At 43.5% G+C, this 22,025-nt stretch overlaps 1 protein-coding gene across 5 annotated transcripts in view; it reads left to right on the plus strand.

The window, feature by feature from the left end:
• The window catches only part of SLC35F4 (solute carrier family 35 member F4), a 133,863-nt gene that overhangs the window by 38,658 nt on the left and 73,180 nt on the right, over positions 1-22,025 (plus strand). For 2 of the 5 annotated variants that reach the window (XM_068149000.1, XM_068149001.1), the window contains exon 2: positions 9,163-9,279. The exons of the other annotated variants lie outside the window; for them this stretch is intronic. The gene's annotated coding sequence lies outside the window, so the exon portion shown is untranslated. The remainder of the gene's footprint in view (positions 1-9,162; positions 9,280-22,025) is intronic. 5 annotated transcript variants of the gene reach the window in all.

The following is a 22,025-nucleotide window of genomic DNA, read 5'->3' on the forward strand; positions in this document are numbered from 1 at the left end:
AATAAATACCTGAAATTGCTTGTTTGTTTTCTGGGGAAGTGGAGGGAAGGGAGATGTTCCCCTTTAGAATTTTTGCCTTGTTCTTACCTGTTTGGACAAACTGAGCTACGTGTCCATTCACTGAGATACCGCCTTTATAGATGCTGGGGTAGTTTGTACATGGCAGCCTTGACCCAGGTGATGTCAGGGCATGACTCAGTAAGATGTCCTCAGGGACAGGAGCCAGCTGTCTTTGCTGTTCTTTTGATGTCTGAACCTGGCAGGTCCCTGCTAGGCTGGCTTTGAACCCCTATTGAAATTCTGGCCCAGTGCTACTTTGAAAACCCTGCCACGAGCATTCATGTTTGAAAATGACCTATTGCTGTAATGCTGCAGCCTTAAAAGGCTTCCTGACTTCTGGTCCCAGAATAAAGTTGGGCTAAGGAGATGTCCCTTACCGTTGACGATGTTTCTTCAGAATTTGCTTTCTTGTCCTATGCCTTCCCCATGTGATTTAATTGTTGTCTCAGTGGATGCAAAAGTCACCTCTGATGTCCTTGTCCCATATAACATTCCACATTAAACAGTTAGAGCCTGCATCCATGAAGGCTCTGTTGTAGGTTCATCTGTTTAAATCCTCTGCTTTGCACCTTAAAGTCACCTTTACTGCGCCCAGCTAGAAGTGCCTGATTTGCATAACCTCAGAAATGAGACATGGGTGAGCAATCCTCATGTCTGAAGTGCCTCAAGACTCTCAAGGATAATGTGTTTTGCATCAGAGTGGACCAGCTGCTGGTCAGTGGTGGATGAGAAGTAGGACTTGCGTGAGGCAAAAATGTCTTGGGGGGTCTTGAGAGATGAAGGGAGGAAAAGATGCTTTGGTTCTGCCTTTCTTTGAGACCTAAAATGTAGCTGTTCTTATTTTTTTAAACTTGTGACACTGTCATCCAGGATATGGTCAAAAAGAGAGACTAGAATGAGCAACTTATCTTCCCCTCCCCTCCACAGTTGATAAACATATCAACAGAATTGTGACCCCACACTAGAAAGCATCTGGCTTCTTTCACTTGTTCTGTTCTTGCTTCTTAATGAGCAGAGAGAGGGTCTCTTCCAGGGTGCTTTTATAACACAGATTGCTTGGGTGGGAGCAGGTTGGCAGGGTTGGTGTGCTGTGCTCACAGCACTGGGGCCTGTATTGCTAAGGTGTTGTCATGTTCTGCTGTGTTTTTTATGATTTGATTAAGAATGTGTCAAGGTGGAGTCTCTGTCTTGCCTGAGTTGTTTATGCAAAATCTCTCTTAGCTTTTCATGGTGCTGTAGTAGCTGTGGACTCTGTTCCTTTCCCACCTCCATTATTTAGGGCTTGGTACAGCAAAGCTTTTTAGACCATAGTTTATTCTGGGCTTGCAGATGATTTCACAGAGACCAGAGTTTGGGTCTCTGTTCCAGTTTCTGTTGTGATTGCTTTGTCTTGGACCCTGGAATGGGTTGTCCAGGGAGGTGGTCGAGGCCCCGTCCCTGGAGGTGTTTAAGACCAGGCTGGATGAGGCTCTGTCCAGCCTGATCTAGTGTGGGGTGTCCCTGCCCATGGCAGGGGGGTTGGAACTAGATGATCCTTGTGGTCCCTTCCAACCCTGAATGATACTATGATACTATTTCTGATTATCATTGAAATGGATAGAACCATGAACATGAGCTAGAAGTGTTTCAATTGCTCACATATCTGCAGTGAAGCAGCCAGTAGAAAGAACCTGTGAAGTGATGCAAATCCAAAGTAGATGATTCAGATGGTCTGGGCTGATTCCAGATGTGTCTTTATGAGAAACATGCTCCTTGAATCTCACTGGCATCTGGAAAGGGGGGATACTGGTGCTGGTGGTTCCACAGAGGGACAGTGTTTCTGCTGGTGATAGACCCAGAAATCCTATTGCCAATGAGCAACTCCTCTGTCAGTCATCCAGCTGGTTCTGTAATGCTAATGAAGTACAAGGCTTTACCCGAGGCCTGTCTGCTCTGATGACTAAGTCATTACAAGTGCGAGACAGAGAAACACTTGAGAAATTTTCTGCTTTGGAAGGGAATATTGTTGTTTGATTTGAAATGCAATTTATAGCATCAGGTCAAAGGCAGTTTCTATGCTGCTTCCCAGTTAGACTTATTTATTGATGGATGGCTGAGGTGAGAGTCTGAAAAATCCTAGGAGGGGTGCTTACTGTAAAAGTGGTAATTTCTCTTCTCCTTAGTAGGTCCTTATTTATCTTAGGGAGTCTGATGATACTGTAATCATGGTGGCTGTTGTGATGCCTTGGAGATACTATCTATCAAGACTGGCCTCAGTGACTCATTGTCCTTCTGGGATGTTTTGAGGATATGCCATGGCACATGTGGACTTTACAGTTGAGGGACTGCACCTTGGATGGATGAAGTAATTTGCCCAAGATTGCCCAGACAGTCTGGAGCAGGACAGGGATTCAATCCATGTCTCTTCACACTTTTTGGATCATTTTTCCTTCCGCTGGCTGAGTCTGCTATGTCTGGAATGTACGAATTCATGCAGGAAAAAATGACTGTTCCTTGTACTTTCCCTCTTCAAGGTGGTACTATCATGTAGTCACATGAAATTCTACGTTCAGATTACTTGATGAAGGAGTTTCAGCATACCTGAAGGTCATCACTGTCTGCTTTTGGGTGTTTTTCCTCTCCAGTGAATAGGCAGACCTGGCTTGTTGGTGATCACCGGACCAGGAACATGCTTATTCCAGTCCTGGTCTTGGTGTGCTGCCATTCAAAGAAAGACTCTTGTCCTCAGTTCTTCTGACATAGTCTCAGCCTGGTGACCCCAGTCTGTTTCATTGTCCTTGCCTCAGCAGGTCACATCCCTGCAGTTTCTTCTGTGACCTTGAAGCCTTCCTGCATTACCCCTGAGTCACAAAGGAAGAGAACACACTTTCAAGCCAACGACCAGTATGGCAGCACCACGAATGTTGTGGCCTTGCTTTAATATCCTAATATATTCCCAGGTGCAAGGTTGAGTGCTCCCTGTTATCTTCCTAGCAGCTGCTCGCTGCTGTTCATCTTCTGTAGCAGCTTAAAGAAAGACCTATTCCTAAGCCTTTGTAGTTTCCTGTGAGCATTCAGCAAAGCAGTTCAATTGCAGGCTGAAGAAGGCAGCATCATCCAAGATAAAAGCTTGGACACTAATAAGAGCCTGTTCTGTCTGTTGAGTGTTGACTGTCTGAATTTTTCTTCTTCTCTTTCCATGTCTTACAGACACCCTCTGTTAGGTTACACTAACATATCTATGAAGGACAGAGATGAGTATGTACAGTGCTCAGGGATTAGTATGAGGCTGATCTGTCAGCTTGTGTGGACCCTGAAGGACATAACAGCTACCAGGGAGATCAGAGATGTATATTGATCTTTGTGGTTTCTGACTGTGGTGAGCAAAGCTGTGTAGATGGAGCATCCCGTGGCAGCCACGTGGTGTCATCCTTCCATGCTGCAAAGGGTTTGTTTTGGTTTTTTTTTTTGCATTACCCTCCAGGACTGTTAAGGGGTGCACTGGTTCAGAGGACCGGTGAACACGTCTTACAGGGGGGTTGAGTGCATATGAGACAATGCTGAGAAATGCACAGGAGTTTTCAAATTTGTGAAGGAAAGACAGGGACAAACCATTCTCCAGGTCTGTTGCAAATAAAGCAAGAAATAATTTGGCTAAGATGATGCAAGTGAGTTTGGCTTCTTATCAAAAGAGACTTTCCCAAGACTTGGTAGGGAAAAGTGCATGAAGCAGTGGGACTGAGGAGGAGACTGTAGAGTATCCACTGTTGCAGACCTGTTTTTGTAAAGAGGATGGGTGGCAGTTTGTCAGCAATGGTAAGCACAACAGTCTGCCTTAAGGCTGGGTGAAGGATAAAGATCCCTTCCAGCACTGTCTTCCATGATTTCTGGCTTTGTTTAGGCAGGTGGACGTTGGAGCAGAAGAGTTGTGGAGAAAGGTTAGGGTTTCAGGTGGGCCACAATATACTCTTGATCTTGATAAAATGAAGGAGGAATTGTCAGTACAGAAAACAAATGTTCCTTATTTTCTGTGTGGGTGTTTGAACTCCTTCCTCTTCCTCTGTTCTTTCTCACTGCTGCTTCTGCTATGGGATGCTGTGACAGCCAAGTTGGACTCAGCAGAACCACCACAGTGGTGATAATTTCTAATGCAAATCCCTGTTCCTGCTCTAGGGTCTCTGCTGCTTTAGTGGAAGGTGGAGAAGGATGGGGAATATCATACTGCAGGTCAGTCTTTGCAGTGCCTCTTTTTGAGGGTAAGGACCAAGGGGCTTTGGAATGGCAGAGGATGGAACAGGTAATGCTATCTCCAGGCAAATTTTAAGGGATGGGATTTGGAGGGATCCAACTTGTGGCCCTGCTTCTTCTTGTCCATATGGTGCCTAAATGGTTCCTGAGGCACAACATCTAGGCTTAAAGGGACAGTTCTTATCCTCAGCAGGCTTTTGCAGGGGAAAAACAAACCGTATAAATCATAAGAAACTGAGTTTGAGATTGTTTTTCTGCACCATCAGCCTGTAGGACTGAGACCCTGCAAGTTGAATGCCAGAAACTGCGCTATGTGCTCCCACTTTGCATGGGCTCTGACCTAGGACTGTGCTGGTTTAACTTACTAAAATGGCAGAAAGCAAACACTTTGGAAAGGGAAAAAAAGCACCACCACTGTTTACTAGTCATTTTGATCTGTGAGCTGTTCAGTGGAGAGCTGAGATTGGGTGACCTGAGAGAAAACCAGATCGCTATGGAAGGAAGAGCTAGTACAGGTAGTGAACTTGGAGAGACCTTCTCTAACAGTAGTAGTTGCAGTGCAAAGTACACCTGTAACCGCACAAGTCAAGCAGGGACTCTCACAAGAAGGTTGTACCAACATCTCAGGCTTCAAGAAAAAGCAAAGTTTTAATGCAGAGTGCTGGCAGCAGTTTGGGGAGTAGGATTTGCCTTGCTGCCCTTGGGAGAGCCGTTAGGTGTGGGTGGGAGGTGTGATTCTTCTTGGAGCCGGTCACACACTGCTTTGCCATAAATCCTTTGGAAACAGCAGAGCTGCTGGTCCAGCAGGTAGGCAGAAGGTATCTCTCTGCTGCATTCATCCTGGGACAGTGCCATGGTCATCTTGTCTTCATGAGGACTGAAATTTTATGTAAATAAAAGCATCCATAAATAAAAACCATAAAGAAATCTCTTGAGTCTCTGGGGAAAGGGGCAGGGGCTGGGTTGAGCTTTTTGGCTGTGGAAATGTGTGAGTAGCTATTCTGTGCTTACTTTCCCCTTCCTCTTATTCAAATAAGACCACACTGCCCCATCTCAGCTGTATATTTTTAGTAGTCACATGCTTGCACCCTGCCAGGCAAAGGACTTCTGTGGTTTACTAACAAGATAAAGCTGCCAGCCTCCGTGTTCAGCAAATGACCTCAGTTCTTAATCTTCTTCACTGAAAATAACAGGTTACTGTATGAAAGGGTGCAGAGAAAATGCATCTGAGCAACTGCACAATGTTTTCAATAAATCCTGGTTTCAGGTGGATGAAAAACATTGTAAAAAATTTCTTCCCTTGCAGTATTTTAGCATGATTTCTTGGGGACAGCTAAGATTGTGTGTTGATGTGGTTCTTTTTGTTACTTGGCACTTTTTGAAGCTATTGCTTATTTGAAGCAAGCCAGATATAGATCTTGGGTTTATTTGATCTTGCACACTATTCTTACTGGAATAACAATTAATGATTAGTATTGAAGTCCTATAAATTCCATGGGTAATTGGTTGGTATTTGAAATCAGAAAACTGATGCAAGAGGCCAGTGTGGAGTGGGAACTCCTTAAGAGCCAGGGTAAGCTGACTCTACTCTTTAGATTTGCATATTTCCATGCTAGACTTAGCCAAAGGAACTCAAGCATGCTCATAAATGACTGAAAGCCAAAAAGCAAAACAAAATAGCAAGGGAGTTTTCAAATGCTTTTTGGTTTTGTATTTTGTGGTTTTGTTGGGGTTTTGTGGGGGGTTTTGTTTTGGCTTTTTTTTTTTTTTTGGGTGTTGTGTGTGTTTGTGGGATTTTGTGGTTTTGTTTTCTGTTTCCAAGTGCATCAGCTGTTTTTCTTTCCCTTTCTTCCAAATGAGGCCATATTCTCCTATTTCCTAGATTCTGGCAAAACTGAGAGAAAAGTAATTTTCATGGAATTTCATCTTTGACTGGGATGTGCTGCATATTACTTTGCCTAAGATTTCTGAGCAGTTGTTGGTGATGAAGCTGAACTGATTAAGTCTTCAGTTTGGTTGCCAATTAAACAACAAAGACTTGGCCAAACTTCTCAAAACTGGCTTATCCAGCAGCTACGTCCTTCTGATTTTCAGCCACGTTTGCTTTGCAATGGGCCAGTCTGGGGATGTAGACTGAGGTAAATTGCAGACATTTTGCCTCATGCATGCAGTGGATATTAGATAGTGGAGTGGAGGCATCTTTCAGACAAACATACACAGATACCTGAACAGTCAGGGGCAGCAAAATAGAGGTTGGGGCCAGGAAATAGGTATCCACAGGGAGACCTTTGTAAAGATTGTGATTGGAGCTGTTGGACTAACTTTGAGGCCTTTAGAAGCAGCAGACAGCTGTGGAGAACTGTCCCAAGTGAAAGGCTGGGTTTTTTAAACAGTTATAGCTCATCCTCAGGTAGAAAAATGCAAAGTGAGTGGCACTGCTAGAATACCAGCCCAGTATCCAGGTAATGAGAACTTAACGTTACGCCATGTCCACTGTGCTTCTCTCATCTGCTTCTCCTTCCTGTGATCCTTGCCTAAGAGGGACTTGTGACTCTGGTGATAATTTTATCTCTCTATATGTGTCGTCTTCTGCTCCTTGAAGTGTCTGAAAGCTTCCTCTTTGATGTGATTCTGCTCACCAGAATACATAATACTTTCCCAAAACAAGTACTGTGCTTGTTATAATCATTGCAGAAGTGCTGAGCATTTTCAAGTGCTTTTCATCATCTCCAAATGTGGAAATAGATGACTCGGCACTTTCTTTTTATTGCCAGCTGCTAAAGAGGCCAGTTCTGGATTAGTAGAGCACAGATGAATCCATTGCAAAGGAAATGTCTGTGGTGGTTGTACAGCATTGGTATTGTTTAAGGACCATGACTGTGTAATGCTGGAGATTGTGAATTCTCTCCTACCTTATATATAGACTGGTGTTTGGGGTTTTTGTTTGTTTGTTTTTCCTTTAACTTTATTCTAACTGCTACCAGTGTTTGGTAGAAGCAATGGTCCTTTATGCTCTCAGTCATAATCGTAGAATGGCTTGGGTTGAAAGAAAGAATCCTTTAAATGTTATCTAGTTCAACACCCATGCAGTGAGCAGGGACATCAACTAGATCAGGTTGCTCAGAGCCCAACAAACCTGACCTGGGATGGGGCATCTACCACTTCTCTAGGCAACCTGAATCACCTTCAACTTAAAGGTCTTCCTTGTATCTAGTATAAATCTCCTGTCTTTTAGATTAAAAGCATTCCCCCTTGTCCTGTTGTAGGAGGCCCTGACAAAGTCTGTCATCTAACTTGAGACGGTTATAGGAAACTTCAGGTATTGTTGAAGGTCTTCATCTCTTTCTAGAGGGAAATATCAATGAAAAGCCTCTGGACTTCAATTACTCCTTAGCAAGGGGGCAGTATTCAGATTATTAAATGTTTGGTGGGCTGAGCTTAACCACCTCATGAGGTAGGACCTATGTGCTAGGTGCTGTACAAATAAAGAGCAGGACTGATGCTGTGTTAATAATACTCAAGTACTTTTCACAGTTCAACACTTGTCTTCATTGTGGAGGAAATCCTAGATTCTTAGAGGAGATGTTTTGCTTATTAATAATTTTCATACCTGTAGAAAGTAACACTAGTAATGATCATAGAATCATTCAGATTGGAAAAGACCTACAAGGTTGTCAAATCCAGCCTAACACTGCTAAATTCACCACTAAACTGTATGCCAAAGTGCTACATCTGCACATCTTCTAAATCCCTCCAGGGATGATGACTCCTCCACTTCCAGGGCTTGACAGTCCTTTCAGGGAAGAAATTTTTCTGATGTCCGATCTAAACCTCCTTTGACTCAACTTGAGGCCATTTCCTCTTGTCCTATCACTTCTTACTTGGGTGAAGAGACTGAACCCCACTGTGCTACAACCTCCTTTCAGGTAGCAAGGTCTCCCCTCAGCCACCTTTTCTGCAGGGTGAAGAATCCTGGTTTCCTCAGCTCCTCCTCATAAGTCTTCCAGACTTGATCTATCCTGAGATTTTAAACTGTGTTAGTCATCGTCTGAGCTAATGCTTGTAATCAAGAACGGACAGTTGTGCTCTGCAGGAGCTTCCCTACCAAGTGTTTAATCCAGACTTTTAAAACTTATCTGGTTGTCAGAATTGAGCTCAGAGCATCCCATGATTGTCTAGAGATTAATTTCTATCTCCAGGATAGCTTCTCTCTTCAGCTTCTAACAAATGCACTGAGAGCTATTTGCCAAAAAATTAGTATGTCAAATCAAGTCTCCAAAGAGAGTGCTCAAGAGAATGCAGCTCCCCAGACAATTTAATTCAATTTGTTGTCCTTAGAAAGGAAGCATGGAACCTATTAATTTAGGGAATGGGACAGAGACTTTGTTGAGCTGCACAAACATATTAGGAGGATCATAAAGCCCCAAATTTTTTTTTGTGTGCAATTAAAGAAATAATTTCACTAAGCCTTTCATGAACTAATTAATCACAAAGGAAGACTAATATTCTGAAACTTTTGGATTTGTTCTTTGCAGTGAGCCACTTTACCTGAAGACATTTGTGGTTTGCTGGAGAAACTTCTACTGGTTAATGCTACTTTTTAAAAATAACCCTGGCTCTTGGTAGCTGGAAGTGTCAGGTTTAATGAAAATATATCAGTTTGGCTAATGAAGACAGCACCTCTCCCTAAAAGCAAGCTTTGCTTGCAGACACTTTGCAACTTATTAAAAACTGGACATATCTCAAATGAGGAATGTTGCTGAATGAGTTTGATACTGCTCACTGCTTTGAGGTTCTCCAGGGAATAGAAAATCCTGTTTTGCTTGCCAGCTTCAACTTCTCTCCTGAGACTAAAGAATATTTTTTTATTTACAGGACCGGTAAAGTTGGTCTCTTTCCCTCCCCTTGATTCATTGCTGCCAGATGATAAGAAGATGGGAGGCCAATTTTGATACCTGCCTCAAGGTTTAGGGATGGTGAAAGCTACCTGAGGTTGGTTCACAGAAGTTCATTTTGTTGTTAATAACTGCTGGCTTGGCCTTTATTAACTCTTTTGTACTGAATTCCTTTGGTATCTTGTTCTTTACAGTTCTGCCTGTTCATTTGCATATTTCAGACAGAAGGTGCAGTAACGCTTCTTTGAGCCTTGTTTTCTCAGGATATGGGAAATGTCTCCTTCTCTGGAGATATTAAAAACCTGCCTTCACTCTTCCCTGCGTGCCCTGCTCTAGGGGAACCTGCTCTGGCAGTGGGGTTGGACTCAACGATCTCTGGAGGTCCCTTCCAACCCCTAACATTCTGTGACATAATGTTGTTGTCATGTGTGAGGGGCTCATTTCTTGAATTTATTGGAATGTGGGATGACTTCTGATTCAAATGCTGGTTCTCTACATACAGCAGGGCAGGGTAAGGAGGGAAGTCCTCGCACCCAGATCTGGGAAAGTCTGTAGTGTCAGCTCAATCTGTATTAGACATCAGAGGACCAACAAGCAGATAGTGCTTATCTCTTTCTAATGACAAGAAATGCTTCAGGCTGAACTCACAGCATCTTGGATACCAAAGCTAAGTAATGTCAGGAGACGAAACTGCAGAAAACTTAGGATTTCCAGTTTATTCTATCACAGTTCTTTCCATGTTTTGTGTGCCTTTTTGTGGGTTGTATGCAACTGTAGTGAGGGAATAATGACGTTATCAAAGAGCCAACTGGGTCACGTTTCTCTCTAGGAAGAAGACCGTGCATCCTGTTGGTCCTAAAGTTTGAGTGATTATAGCACAAGAAATGTTACCATCCTCACGGATGCAGGAACAGCTCTTGTGTGCAGAAGTGTCTGTGTAAGCCTGGGGAGAAGGGATGGGTTTCCTGGAGCTGGTGCTCTTTTTGGTCATACTAGGGCTTGTTCCAAACTCTGGAAAGTGGTGTGAGTTGGTGCTTTAAAATAATTTTACAGAGGTGTGGCCTTTGTTCACCACTGTGACCTGTATATGCACATGTGGTCAGCAGAGATGCATCAGCTTGGAGAGGTGTGTTCATCATCAGGTGCTCTGACATGATCCTTAATGATGGTGACTCATTGGGTTGTTGTAGGCACCTTTTTGCTTTACCTGTGACCACTTTTCTCAAGCCAGAGGTGAAGGTGGAAGTGGATAATCAGTGATGTTGGGTGAAATTGCAGCCTGTGACCAGAGGAGAGATCTGTAGTTTTGTTTGGTAAAGTAATTCGCTTTAATTTAGCGGCATTAACCTAACTGTATCATCTTTGGGTGTGGTGTCCCTCCTGAATGACGGCATCTTGCTTTCAAGACTTTTTTTGGGTATCCTGAAGGCCCTGAAAACTACCTGTGCTGAAGAAGGGACTGTTGCTGGCTTTTAGATTCACTACCAGAGTCAGGATTTCAGTGGTAAATGTGACTAACGGGGATGATGGGGCAGCTAAAGATTCAGTAGGACATTTGGGCACAGTGGCCCTCTTTTTTTTTTCCCCTCTTCAGTTACATTTTACACTTTCAAGGTTGCCTATGGCCAACTGTGTGCAAGCAGCTTTCAAAGACCTGTTTGTCAACTGGAGAACAGTTGGATTGCTTGTAGGCTAAGCCTCATGAACTTTGCATTGCAGAGCAATTCAAATGTGAATGTTGGGTCACTGGGCTAACTGAGAGTCCAGGCAGAATATGCTTTCAAAACAGGTCTCCCTCCAGCTAGGAAGCAAGAGGTGGTACTTCTGCCTGGGCTGGGTAGTACACAGTATGCACATCATACGGTGTAAACATCACTCTGGTGCCTTAGGGATGGCTTTTTTTTTTTGTGACCTGGGTAACTCAGAGAAGTGCCACTCCCAAACCGTCCTGGGCTTTTTGTGGTGCTGCTTCTGCTGCTCCATCCTTTTGGAGGGGCAATTTGACCTTGTCTTTCAAAACCGACTCTCTTCTTGGGCTTGGCACTGTTTTGATCCTGCTCAGTTCAGTGATCCAGTTAATGAAATAGGCTGAGATGTGTGGTGCAGCTGAAGGGAGAAGGCAATTGGAAGAGAGAATATGGCATGAGTATATGTAGGGGAAGGGGTGGAACACTTGAAACAGTCTTTTCTGCCAAAACCAGCACCTTGACAAACTGTCCATAGAGAATGAGTGAGATCTCTGCAGCCTGGTTGGACTGGATGTGGGTAACATTCACAAGCTGCTGTGGCTCATTTTAACTGCATCCCAGTGCAGTCACTGCTGCAGCAAGCCAAGAGCTCATCTGAGCTAAGCAACCCAGCAATGACTGTGGTAGCACCACTCACAACAGCTCTTGGATTTTCACAGCAGGTAGTTTGGTTTATATATAATTCATCTTGTTTGCAGACAAGGAGCTTGCTGCCCTGTCAGCTGCAACAGGAAACAGCTCCATACTGGGTGTTTCACTCTGGACTTCAAGCATGGGCTTTGAATACTCCAAATACTCCTGCTTTGAATCCAGACTAGTTTCTAGAGTGTTTGAGTCTGACTGTTACTTGCAGTTCACAAAACCTTGTCACAGATGAACAAAATAAGGTTAAAGTGCTCTGGAGAATCTAATATGATGAAAAGTGCAGTGCTGGTTTGTAAGGGTGTGGGTGACAATGACAAATATAAAGTGCTGGCAGAACTAAGCCTGTTAGCTTTCAGTGTTCCTAAGATGAGAATACAGATGTGAGATGCAGGAGTAAGTTCAGTGCATGTGCTCAGAGTTGTCTGCCTGAAACATGTAGTTCAGTATTTGCTGTCCTGTTCTCTTGCCCTGATAAGGGTGGAACTCGTGTGGTCTGAAGTGCTTTGCACATCACCTCAAGCAAAGCTGGACCTGTTGGTTTCTTGACGTGGGAACGTGCACTGACTTCATGCCCAATCTATGAGATGTGGCAGCTCTAAATAATGCAGCTCCCTTGATGATAAACATTTTGCAGTGTCTGTGGCTTGTACAGAGATACTAGATAAGGTAAAAATAATGTGTATTGAGAGTAGCTTGACCTTATGCTGGGTGTCTGCTTACACCTTAATCTCCAAATAAAACTATTGGGGACCAGTGAAAAACAGCACTGAAAAGTCATCTAGGCTTTGCTGGACTTTCTAGTATGCCCTACACACTTCAGTTATTGCTTACAGAAATTTTCCACTTACTAGAAGCACCAGGTCATGTGCACTAAAGGAACATACAGCTACAAGGACATAAGGTATAACCACAATCTTTCAGCATCTCTCTGCTCCCAGGAGATGGTTGTGCTGATCCATGCCAGCTTCTGTAAGGTGTCTCTGCAGATCACAGGCTGTTGAGCAGGGCAGAGCCCGAGCTTAATCAAATAATCTTCAGTATATCTCGTATGATTGCCTATATCTGACTATTTATAGCCTGATATCATGTGTATCAGGCACATGTCCCAAATCGTGTCTGAGAGAATGTTTGATAATAGATTTACAACTGTGGGAATGAAATGTGGTGACAAGCGTAGAATTTAGATGGTTTAAGTGCTGCTGCTGTGGCTCATATTAGCGTTTCTTAAGGCTGGTGTAGAAATGCAGGGATGCAGTGACAGCTGTCTTGGCGGGGGGGGCGGGTTAATATGTTTACTTAGAGGATGACCCTATCTGTGGTTGTACCCTTGACTGGAAGTGAGAAATGAGCTAGCAGACATTTCAAGAAGCGTGTGTTCTGCTGTACCTGATTTGGGGGAAGATTTTTGCAGAGAGATTGGATGTTGTCAATCAGGTAACACAAAAAAGAGTTGAGGTTGATCAGCTTGGAGAAGAGAAGGCTCCAGGGAGACTTTACTGTGACTTTTCAATACTTAAAGGGGCATATAAAAAAGATGGGGACAGACTTTTTGGTAGGGCCTACTGTGCTAGGATTGGGGGGACGGAGGCGGGGGGGATGGTTTTAAACTAAAAGAGGGGAGATTCAGACTAGACAGAAGGAAGAAATTTTTGACACTGAGGGGGATGGTGGAATGCTGGCCAGATTGCCCAGAGAGGTGGTAGATGCCCCATTCCTGGCAATATTTCAGATCAGGTAGGATGGGGCTCTGAGCAATCTGTTCTAGTTGCAGATGTCCCTGCTGAGTGCAAGGTTGTTGGACTAGATAGCCTCTAAAGGTTCCTTCCAACCTAGAGCATTCTATGATTCTAAAAGGCAGGATTAAAGCTGAAAGCCACAAATGAGAGTCTACTCTGTGTGAAGAGGCAGAATGGATTTATCCAATAGGATGGTTTTAAAGGCAAAGAATTGTAAAGATCTTAGAAATCGCCAAAGTTTGCTTCTGCCTTCATCTGTACTCCTGTGAGGCTTGGAGTGATGCCTTGTGACCCTCCTGCCTGCAAACTCTGGGGCTTTTTGCTTAATGCAAACCTGGCAAAAATATTGACAGTTGATGATAAATTACCATCTTTATTTGTCATCTGAATCAAGACAGCTTCATAACAGATGTGAACAGTCTGTGAGACTGCAGGAAAATGCTTGAGTGCTCACTGCATGTGAATTAAGTGAGGGAAAATCTACCTGCAGAGAAGAAATAAATGATACACAGACAAATTGTTCCTCCACTGCTTTCTGTTTTTCTCAGTCACAGATGGAAAACTTCAGCTGTAGCTGGTTGTGTGACCACTGGAGCTCCTTCAGCTTGAAATGGCAGGGAAAGAGCTTGACAAGGTGACTCGTGGAAGATAATATTTTTTTCTGATGTTTCATGGAGAGATGGAACTGTGGCAGAAATGGAAGCAGGCTTTCTGCACTTGTATAGAAAAGGGATAAATCTGTAGGAGAGCAAGGCATTATCTGTTCTCTTGCTCTGAGAACAGCTTATTTATTCAGAGATTTGTCCCTTCACATGGGATAACTTTGTCAACAACACAACAAAAAACAAAACCAAGAGATGCTGAACCTTCCTGCATAACCTACAATTCCCACTGGTCTCAAATAAAACGAGATGTAAGCACGTCTCTGATTTTAAATAGCACATAGGTAATCAGTCCTCAGGGTCCGGTGAAGGCATCACTAACACTGATTAGTTTCAGGGAATTAAACAAAAGAACCAAATCTGTGCTGTTTTCACCTGCATTGGGGTGGCTGAGGGGGAAAAAATGTTAGCTAAATAGGGACAACATTGCCAGCACTCAAAATTATTTTCCATTCTCTATTTAGAGCTTGTGAATGATCTTGTGTCTGATCATCCTGGCCTTCACAAGGGGAGACGAAGGATGATATGGGGATTAAGTTTCTGAGGTTTGGTTTTAGTTCTCTGCTGTTCCACAAGCTCCACACATGGCTTTGGGAATACTCTTAAGGTTTCTGTAACGTTCAGGCAACATGTCTCTTTATGTGCTGCACTCATTTAGCTGGGGAACAATTGTGAGCTGGTAGTCTTTGCTTACGACCAAGTTCCAGTAAGTGTTGTATCCTTTTGTTCCTGGTGGACTTGGCTTGTTCTCAGTTTTGGTTCGATGTGGTAGCTCATCCTTCACAGACTGGAGCTGAGTTTGCTACTAGCTGCTCCTTTTGGTTAAGAGAGGCTGCTAAACCTGCTTGTGACTCTGGTCATGACCAAGAGGCCCAGGCTTGTCCCATTCTGCAACTTATTAGCATAAATAGTTCTCCTGGAAGCTGTTTCTCTGCACCAGCTCTAATATGCACCACCTGGACACTTCTTGATTTATAATTAATAGGGGCATTTTCAAGGGTCTGTGATGCTCTTTCCACTGGCCCTGCCTGTGCTGATAGTGACTAGCTGAATTTAACTTTACCTTCTAGATTCTTGAGGAGAAGCATGGGTTTAACAGTCCAGAAGAAAGACTAAGCTATCTTTTTAGCTAATCTTCAAGCAAGAGGGACTGCCTGCTCTTCCTATCTTGGGTTTGAGTAATTCTATTTTACTACAACATATCTCTGAGGAAAGTTTTGAGAGATAGATGTTAGCAGCCCACCTTACAATAATTTTTACACATGGAAAGTCTGCTGTTAGCAGAGAAGTATTTTTTGTTGCTGAAAAAGGAGCCCTGGCATTTGTTGTGCTGCAGCATGATAGCGTTCCGCAGTATTCTTTCTGAGAAGTTTGACTATCAGTGTCAGTGGCTTGGTGATTATTTCTACTTTGAACCCAACATACACCTGAGGCAGAGTTGTTGCTAGGAGGTTTACAGGGACTTTGCAGTCACAGTATTCTCCAGGGACTTCTTGCATGGTACCTGATAGAGCTGTGAGGTCTCTCATCACCAGTCAGTTCTTTGGGACATGCCTTTGTGTCTTCAGTTTGTCTTTTCTTACAAAGCTTCCTTCCAAAATCATTGTCTTAAAAGACATTGAGCCCCTTAGTCCGAAAGCCACTTGAGGTCTTAGAGCTTTCAAAAGCCTTCAAACTGTAGCATTTCAGCCGTTCTGTTACCTGCAGAATAATCTCACGTGTTTTCCAAAAGGCAGTCACAGCTAATCTCCTCTGAGACCTCATTAGAAAAATGCAAAAATCTTACTCTGTGGACTCATGTCTTGGCCTTGTATCCTGGCAGCAGCAGAGTCCCTGCCAGCTATCATTCATCTTTCTGTCCTGCCTTTCATTTCTGATAGATCTGCAGAGATTTCTCTTAGGCCTGCTGAGGACACCTGAACCAGGGTAGCCTTGGAGTACAAGGTGTTGTGAAGATAAACTCCTTTGTCCCCACTTCTTCATAGCTTCTCTCATGAGAGCTGAAGCTGTGTTTCACCTGACTGTCCTCCAGGGCAGGATGTGGCTTGCATCAGGAAACAGCATCCTTACATCTTCCGGGCAAATAGCTGGAATGGTGTGAGAAATCTGAAGCCGTCCTGTCAATGACTGGGAGGGATCTGATCGATCTGGTTGTGCCAGCTGTCTTTGGTGCAAGAATGTTTTATGGTCAGCAAGTGAAGTGATCTCTGGCTGTTGTGTGCTGCTTTGTAACATGGAGCAATGCTGGCAATCGAATGCTGCTCTTTCCCTGTGGTTTGAGGAGGGATATGAACAGAGCTAAAGTCTCACAAAATGCTTCATGATTTTTGTGGGAAGGATCACAAGATTGCAGAAACCTCTTGCTGGGTTCCAGCACTCTGAACTTACCACCTTTGTGGAGGAGGGAAGCTTAAAATTTTGTCTTTCTTTAGCCTTTTGGAGGAATGCTGGCTTCAGGATCATTGTGAAATCCATATGGTATCTTCTATGGTAGTAGTAAATCCTCCTCCTGAAGGACCTCTGTGACAGCATCATTGTTGGTGTGTTTAAGAACTGCCTGCAGTGCCTCCTTGGAAGAGCTGTATTTTACCACATACAGAATGGTGGCATATCAGTGTCTTGAGTCTTGACAGGATTGCTGTTTGCTGTGCAATGCTGGGTGGCTTGGAAGAGCACACAGGTATTGTACCTGGTCCCCTGTCTTGCCCCTCTGCCTCTGACATGTTCTGCCTCTGATCTTCATGGGCAAAGCTCTTGGCAAATGTACTATCCCTGCTGGAGCTCTTGCTCTTCAAGCTATCTCCTCAGCATTTTTTCTTCTTTCCAATTTCCCTCTTTTGTTCTGTGTTCTTCTTCCATGACAACGTCTACTTTCTCATGTGCCCTTTAGTGAATTTTTGCTGTATCTGTGGTTTTTTTTTTTCTTCATTGTAACCTCAGGTATCTCCTTTCTTGCTCAGCAAGTACTATGTGTCACAGAATCACAGAATGGTGAAGGTTGGAAGGGACCTCTGGAGATCATCTAGTCTAAACCTCTTCCTAAAACACAGTCACCTAGATCAGGTTACACAGGATTGTGCCCAGGCAGGCTTTTTAAGTCTCCAAAGAAAGAGACTCTGCAGCCTCCCTGGGCAGCCTGTTCCAGTGCTCCTCACCCTCGAAGTGAAGATGTTTTTCCTTGTGTTTAGGTGGAACTTGTGTTCTGGTGTGTGTCTGTTGCCCCTTGTCACTGGGGACTACTGAAAAGAGTCTGGCCCCATCGTCTTGACACCTGCCCTTTGGATGTTGATAAGCTATGTCCTTTGTGCAAGCTTTTGCAAGCATTTCCTGACTACATCTAGCTCTGGAGGTAGGGTTGGTAAAGCTGTCTTCTCTTTAAAGTCATTCCTGGTCCTCAAGTTTGCCATATGGTACATTTAAAACCTCTGCTTTTAAAAATCATCACAAGAAAGCATCTGCTTTGCTTTTACAGCAGAACGTCAGCAAGCTCCTGTGCTGGCCAAAATGATACAGTCATTAAATCATTGAGATGCTTCTCATTGTCAGGTTGAAGTTCTACCACTTGCGCCTAAAAATGAAGTGTTTTCAATTCTGCCTGTGCAGGCAAACCATCACTTTATGTTAAATGGATTGATTAAATGTTCTGCTTAAGTGTGCTCAGTGAAGGAAGTGCAACCAAAACTGGATTGTCTTCTCTGCTGAAACATCCTTTTCATTTCCCAGACTTCTTTGGAGAAATCAGAGGGCCTATTTAAGCTCAGCCTTCAGCATTCAGAGGTGGCTGAATTTTGCCAATCTTGGTCTTTCCCATGAGAGTCAATTGCTGTTCAGTGTGCATAAATTTAGTAGGAGCTGAAACAATGCGGCATCAGGTACATGGTGGAGCCTGCACAGTGAGTTTATTTTCTGCCCTTCAAAGTTTGTGATTCCTGCTGACACTAGATAGTCCTGTTTAAGTGAAGCAAGAATTCAGCACTTGTTTCTGTGTTGGCTGGACAGCCTGGCAGTCAGAGAGCTCATGGGTGTCATGAGAACTGTCAGCTCCTCCAGCAGCTTCAGCTGCTGCGAAGCTTTCATTTTAGTTGTTTTTACAGAAATTGCACTCTTAAATTTAAACCTTTCTTCAGGCAGACATGGGTACAGGTAAAATGTTCATCTCCAACTCTCCTATAGGCCCCCTTCAAATACTAGAAGGCTGTTGTAAAGTCTCCTTGGAGCCTTCTCTTCTCCGGGCTGCACAACCCTGACTCTCTCAGCCTGTCTTCATAGGAGAGAAGTTCCAGCCCTCTGATCATCTTCACGGCCCTCACAGACCTGCTCTAACAGTTCCATATCTTCCTTGTGCTGAAGACTCCAGAGATGGACCCAGCACTCCAGGTGGTGTTTCACAAGAGCAAAGCAGAATGGCAGAATCCCTTGACCTTGCTACCCACCCTGTTTTGATGCAGCCCAGGATATGTTTGGCTTTCTGTGCCAAAGTACAATTGTGCAAGTGCACATTTCTGGCTCCTATTGAGCTTCTCGTCAACCAGCAGCCACAGTTCCTTTTTTCCAGGACTGCTCTTTATGAGAGATATTGAAACTGCTAAATCTACCTGGTCAGAAAAACATGTTTTGAAGTTTCAGCTCAAGCCTTTACTTCTTTCAATCCAGCACATGCTTTGACTGTTTTCTCATCAGTGAAACAGGACCAGTTTCTAGGAAGTATGTGATTGCCTTCCTCATTGTTTGATGTTTTTGGTAAAACAGATGGATTTCAATGTCATCTTGGTATAAAGCATTTGCTCTATATTCCCCCACCCCACAGACACTTTCACAGGTCATTTCCTTAGAGAAGAGAGATGAGTGTGATCAGAAGACCTCAGAAAATGTACACAGCCTCTGCAAAAAGTCTCTTGGCCCTTGACTCATCCTCAGCAGCATTTTGGAGATTTCAGAGGTACAGAACTTGGGATGAAGCAGCCCAGTCAACTTCACACAGACAATTGTTTTACAACTAAATTTCCTGAGGTGATTTTTATAAGGTGCTCCTTTTCTGAGGTTGGACATGTTCACCTGTTATTTAAGGGCAGATTTTCCAGCAGATTTGATAGTCATGTTGGCTTCTGAGTGAAAGGTGCCTGTTTCAAACTGAAGGGCTTTGGAGAAGTTCCTGCCTTAATATTTATGGCTGTAATCAGACAGCTTGGACTGCATTGATGTTGCTGTTCTAGTTTTTCTTGTTGACTGGACAGGTCTGGTGATCTTTATTGATTTAAGTGGAAGTTGGGCCATCTTTGGCTTTACTTGGGCTGTTTAGCAAAAGGATGGAAACACCCAGGTGCACCTTTGCTGTGTCAGTTGAGGAACTTCTGTTCCTACTGGATTTTTCTACAATCATCATCACAAGTGGAGTGGAGAAGCTGCTCAGGGAAGCTCTTTGCTTCAACACGTGAGTTGTAGCTCTGACCATCATTAGCTGCCCAAAGCTCACAGGCATATTTCTTACAAAGCAGTATCTGAGTGTGGGAGTACCAGGAGTCAACCAGTCAACTGAATCCCCGTCTGTCTTATTTACTAATGCTCAGGGATGACAGCAGGAATGTCTTCTTCATTCACAGTCTGCTCTTGCTGTGTGGAGAATCTAATTGATTCCAGCCTGTTCTCAGGTGGCTTTCTCCAAGTGTGCTATATTTTTACCCTCTTTCCAGATTGAATTAATCTTTCTTTTTGAAAATTGAGTTTTCCACACTGTTATAAACCACTTAAAAGCTGGAAGAGATGAAACACTGCACAGTGTGCTGCTGCTTGGGTAAGATCTACAGGGAGTGGATGTGTATACTGAGCCAGTGAGTCCTCTCTGATGAGCCACACCAGGTCAACTAAATTTGAGCATTTAACTGCTGTGCATTGCTCTGCCTTTGGTCAGCTGAGGTCAACTGTGAGTAGAGAATTGTAGAGCTGAGAATAGCTCTGTGCTAAGAAGATTCTTTTGGAAACAAAATTTGAACTGATATTTTTAATGGGTTCTTGAGACAAAAATCTTTGTGAAGGCTTGTTTCCTAACAGTTCATATTAAATCTGTTGATGGCTCTGAAGCTTAAACATGTTTACAGCTTCCATAACTGAAAGAAAGATTAGTTTCAGGACATCTTACAGCTATGTTGGATATCAGCTATGCTATGACAGCAATAAACACATCAAAGTGTGGGCTATTGGAATGATTTATATTCCGTGTATGCAGAGGCTTTGTACATCATTGGGCTTTGTGCCTGACTACTGCAAGGATGTTAATTATTATGCTGTAATTCATCAGCTGAAGTATCTTGCGGCACTGTTATTAAGCTAAATTCCAAGGCCTTTGCTAGGTCATTAAGCAAAAAGTAAATAAAGACTAATTTATTCTGTTATTAATCAATTAATTAAATACATTATGAAGTCCTATTTTAAAAAGCTGTGTACCGCTTGCCTCAAAAGTAAACAAATTAAGTAAAAATGTGTAAAATGGAGAATAAGTTATTCCTCCCATTAATTGAAATAATTTGGGAAAATGATTGTTATTTCTGCAGAGCTGTATAAGCTCAGACTAGTTCCTGATTTGAAGAGTTCTGAGGCTCATGAGAAACAATGAAGAATGTGATGGAATTTTACCCAGAAGAGTAGGTCCAGTTCTAGAGCGGTGATGTTCTTGCTGCCTCCTCTCTTGTGGCTCTGCTGTGGTATTCAAATAGAAACTCTTTACTGTCCCAGTGTAGACCAGGCATCAGTTTTTCCAATCTCCCCATGCTTAGCTTGGGCTTACAAGCTTCTTGATCTTCTTGACTTTGGTTTCAAGGCTCTCAAGTTCACCATATACCTTGGGTAAGATCCTGGCCTTAAAAAATGAGCTGTGGAAGGGCTGGCCATGGCCATCTGGAGATTATGTGGTCCCAGGTATGAGTGACCCTGTTGTCAGTGGTCACTGAGTCACTCCTGAAACCTCAGGATTTGTACTATCCTAAAGTCCCTCTGCTCTCTCTGGCACCCAGATTAGTTTTTTCTTCCTTGATATGTGATTGAACAAGGACAGACTGAGTTTCAGGCGTGATTTTCCAGACATCTGCTGTGCCAACAGCATGGTATGACCCTTCGTCAGGAGCCAGGTCTTTCTTATTTGGAAGTACTGGTCAGGTCCTCACACTGTACACAGAGCTCCTGAACTAAACCTGCCTCTGGGCTCTCCTGTTTGGCCCATCGCTGCTGCCGCTACAGCCGCTTCTAATTTTGAATGCCTTCTGAAAGTGCCAATTTGATGGCCGATGGCTTTCCACAGGGGCAGGAGATCAAATCTGGGAGCCTATCAGTTGGAGCAGCTTGTGAGGGTTTTTTTACGTGCTTTTACAGCAGTGTCTGACAGGCTTAAGTCCCACAGTACTGAAGAATTACAGCAAATATTTAATCTTCTGTTGTGGTAGCATCTGAAAGACTCTCTGAGAAATGTGAAGTGCTTTGCCCTGAAGCCCTTTTCATGTGCTTAAATTTGAAAGATGGATCCTGCTCCAAGAGCATCCAATTCAAGCAGACAAAGGAAGTTGCAGAAAGGTGAATATATTAGGACAAAATCATGAGAGTTACTGTACCAGAGACAGATACTAAACAAAATCTTCATGAGCTTCTTTCGTCTAGACCATGGTACCATCTGGCTGCCATCTCACTGGGCTGGACTGAGGAGGATCCATTTTGTAGGCTGATTATGTCTGTCTTCACTCCCACGAATAAAGAAAGTTGGAGAATGCTTTTGTTGCTTGTAGTGTGTTTGTGCAGGGTTTTTTTGAGGAGGGAGGAGCGGTTGGGGGTGATGGTGTTTGCTTTTGGTTGGGGTTTTTTGTTTGTTTATTTTTTGTTTGTTTGTTTAAGTATGTAAGCTGCTGGGATCATTGGAATGAACTTCCACCCCATATTTCAAAACCAATCACTTGCTTTGACATTTGTAATCTGCCTCTTCACTTGTGTTTTTTCTGGTGGATCTGTCGAAACAAGCAGTCTGCATTCTCTCCTTCTCTTGACGTGACTTGAAAGGAGAAGTTCAGGCAT

This window comes from Melanerpes formicivorus, unplaced genomic scaffold, assembly GCF_026170545.1.
Source record: "Melanerpes formicivorus ecotype bairdi unplaced genomic scaffold, bMelFor1.0.p_v2 SCAF_17, whole genome shotgun sequence".
In the NCBI taxonomy this organism is placed as follows: domain Eukaryota; kingdom Metazoa; phylum Chordata; class Aves; order Piciformes; family Picidae; genus Melanerpes; species Melanerpes formicivorus.